This window comes from Otolemur garnettii, unplaced genomic scaffold, assembly GCF_000181295.1.
Source record: "Otolemur garnettii isolate 467f Iridium unplaced genomic scaffold, OtoGar3 scaffold00294, whole genome shotgun sequence".
NCBI classification, from domain to species: Eukaryota; Metazoa; Chordata; class Mammalia; order Primates; family Galagidae; genus Otolemur; species Otolemur garnettii.
The window spans coordinates 640,532-644,131 of NW_003852689.1; the positions used below are offsets into that span (position 1 = coordinate 640,532).

At 45.0% G+C, this 3,600-nt stretch overlaps 1 protein-coding gene across 2 annotated transcripts in view; it reads left to right on the plus strand.

The window, feature by feature from the left end:
- Window positions 1-1,099: 1,099 nt before the first annotated feature.
- RNF185 (ring finger protein 185) overlaps window positions 1,100-3,600 on the plus strand; it is a 42,630-nt gene continuing 40,129 nt past the window's right edge. The window contains exon 1 of one of the 2 annotated variants that reach the window (XM_023508942.1): window positions 1,100-1,178. The gene's annotated coding sequence lies outside the window, so the exon portion shown is untranslated. The remainder of the gene's footprint in view (window positions 1,179-3,600) is intronic. The other variant, XM_012813732.2, reaches the window with a different exon arrangement.

The following is a 3,600-nucleotide window of genomic DNA, read 5'->3' on the forward strand; positions in this document are numbered from 1 at the left end:
GCCTGTAATTCCAGCTGCTCTGGAGGCTGAGGCAAGAGAATTGCTTGAGCCCAAGAGTTTGAAGTCACCGTGAGCTATGACCCCACGCCACTCTACTAGTGGTGACAAAGTGAGACTCTGTCTCAAAAAAAAAAAAAAAGTAATAACATGATTTTGACCCAGTACTGGTGAAGTTAACCTTGATTTCTTTGTTTTGTTAGGTTATACCTCTGTAACATTACTATTTTCCCTTTGTAATCACAAGTTATTTATGGGAGACACTTTCACTGTGCACATGTCCTATTTCTCTAGTTTTATCATTCATTATTGACTTTTTTTTTGAGACAGAGTCTCACTATGTCGCCCTTGCTAGAGTGCTGTAGTGTCATAGCTCACAGCAACCTCCAACTCTTGGGCTGAAGCGATTCTCTTGTTTCAGCCTCCCAAGTAGCTGGGACTACAGGCACCCGCCACAACGACTGGCTATTTTTTTTGCTGTAGTTGTCATTGTTGTTTAACAGGCCTGGGATGGATTCAAACCCAGCTCCAGTGTATGTGGCCGACTTGCTAGCTGCCGAGCTACAGGCGGCAAACCTTATTATTGATTTTTCTAGCTCCATCAAGTTTGTTGGCATCCTATTAAAACAATTTCCTTGTCCCCATTTGTTTATTCACTTCTTTATGACAGTAACGACTCATGGATTACTATTTTATTCAATTAGTTACACTCTATTACTCTCTTATTCGTATTTAAATGCTGAAATTTCCCCGATTTGTCCACTGTGATCTTTCCAGTTAGCTCCTATGTCCTTTGAGTAATTTCTATCATTTTTACATTCTGGTACAACAAAATGTTTTAGGCTTATTTGGTACTTTCTGGAATCAGCCTTTTCTTCCAGAAGTTCCGACCCCCGAGTTCTTCAACAAGGCAGCAAATACCCTCTAATTCCTCAGCTTCCGGTCCTCAGGCGGAACCTTGGAGTTTCACACCTGGGCCGGAACAGTGCAAGAGGCCAAACCTCTTCCGGTTGGGACCGGAAATGCCTGCGAGAGGGGCGGCTCCGGGTCAGGTGACTGGAGTTCGCGTAGGAGGGGTCGGAGGTCCCGCCCAATAGGTTGACCTGGATGTAGTACTCGCAAGTTGGCTCAAAGACCGATAGGCTGGGGGATTCTGGGCATCATTACCTGCGCGGAGGCAAGTATGTGGGGAGCTGAGGTGGCGGCAGGGGTCGTCGGGGTTGGGGCGGGAGTCGAGGTAATGCCTTCTTAAAGGCTCACGGGGTAGGACCCTTGAGGGGGGCCCCGAGACGACAAACACGTCCTTGCCCCGGGCCCTCGGCCCCAGAAGAGAGGTCGGGCTGGCGTTGTGGTCTTCCGTCCTTGGATTACTGATTGGGGGAACTGAGGCCTTGAGAAAGGGAAGGACTCACCCTGATTCCCTTTCTGTCCACGGCGCGGGGCCGCCTCTCTCGTGCGAATATATTTAACGTGTTTGCACTAAGTGAAGGGGCAGAAGCTGGATAGCATGGAGAACAGAGTTTCTCTGAAAGTAAGAGACCTGGGTTTGAGACTGCCACCGACAGCCAATTGTGCATTCTGGGCCAAATCTTTTCCCCGTATTCGGCCTCAGTTTCCTCCTTTGTAAGACGTGACAGTTTCTCAAAATGTAGTTTTCATACCATCTGTTTTGAAATCTGGACTCAAATCAGACACATCCAGTTTAGAATCTGGATAGGGACCTGGGAAACTGCGTTTTGAACTCAAGAGATCCTGTACGTACTGATGTACATTGAAACCCACTGATCTTAAGTGCCTCTCTGCTGTGACTTACTAGATAGCTATTCAATTTGGAGCAGTTGGAGTCAGTTCAGGAACTTTGAAAGAATGGGAATATTTAACCTGGAAAAGAGAGCATTGGGAAGCCTTCAGCTGTTTTTAAAAATGGAAAAAATTGTTATGGCAAAGAGGGTTTTCACTTAATCTTTGGGGCTGAAGAAGGCAAAACTAGGACAGATAGGTGAATTCTGCAGGAAGACAAGATTTTTAATTAATAGAAGAATCACCGGCGTTGACCAGTGAGGGAGTGAATTGCCTCCAAAGGAATGCCTGTAGAGGGATGTGTACAGGTATTAGATGGAGTCCTATCCAGCTTGAAAGTCTCTTAAGTAGTTATTCTGAATATTTCTGGTGCTGACTATGCTCTCAGAGTAAATTTGTAACTTTTCATTTTTTGCTTTCTTTTTTTTTGGCTGGGGCTGGGTTTGAACCTGCCACCTCCGGCATATGGGGCTGGCACCCTCCTCCTTTGAGCCACAGGCACTGCCCATTGCTTTCTTTTTTTGACATTTCCATTCCCTTATCCTGCATTTCCTATAAATGAGATAAACACAGCTGACCTTATGTAATCTCTTCCTGATTGTCCTATGCACCATCCTTCTTTTCAAGGACCTTGAAATGACCCAACATCTTAGGCACCTTAATGTTTGTTGAGTGAATAAGTAAACAGGATTCTAACCTCATGGGTTAGTAGCTTTATTTTTATTTTATCTTATTTTATTTTATTTATTTGTTTTGAGACAGAGCCTTAAGCCATCACCCTGGGTAGAGTGCTGTAGCATCACAGCTCACAGCAACCTCCAACTGCTGGGCTCAAGTGAGTCTCTTGCCTCAGACTCCCAAGTAGCTGGGACTACAGGCACCCACCACAACGCTAGGCTATTTTTTGGTTGCAGCTATCGTTGTTTGGCGGGCCCAGCCTGGATTCGAACCCACCAGCTCAGGTGTATGTGGCTGGCGCCTTAGCCGCTTGTGCCACAGGCGCCGAGCCAGTAGCTTTTTTTTTTTTTTTTTTTTTCAGAACAAGTTGGAAATACCTCTGAAGACTTTTGTGTTCCACCAGGAGAAGTCAGTAAACTCTTTGGATCATAGAATTGAGAAGTCTTAGTTGGAAGGGACCCTTTGGGTTATAGCCTTCTCCCTGTAACATAAATCTGTTTTTAGTCCTCTCTCCAACCATATGTGTGTAGATATGAGAGAATTTTTGCAGACTATAGGGGTAGTTTTCCATCCAGCATATAAAACCAGTCTTTTTCTGGATTTGACTTGCCAGTTCATCCTCAGTTACATATAATCTGCAGATAATGCATCTAGCATATCTTTAGTTTTCTAATCAAACATCACATTTTCCTATTTTGTGCTTTGCAAAATGCTAAATCTTTTTTCAACACCTGTCGGAATGCTTAAGAATGCTTGTGTTGGGGCAGTGCCTATGGCTCAGTGAGTAGGGGGCCGGCCCCATATACCGAGAGGGTGGTGGGTTCAAATATGGCCTTGGCCAAACTGGAACAAAAAATAGCCGGGCATTGTGGTGGGTACCTGTGGTCCTAGCTACTCGGAGGCTGAGGCAAGAGAATCGCCTAAGCCCAGGAGTTGGAGGTTGCTGTGAGCTGTGACAAAATGGCACTCTACCAAGGGCAATAAAGTGAGTGAGACTCTGTCTCTAAAACAAAAAAAGAAAGAATGCTCATGTCGTCTTAAGGAGCAAAGGTTCTGTATTATGTTATTCTCCCTCATACCCCCAAACTGGATGGGGTTGATCCAAAACTTTTTTTTTTTTTTTTT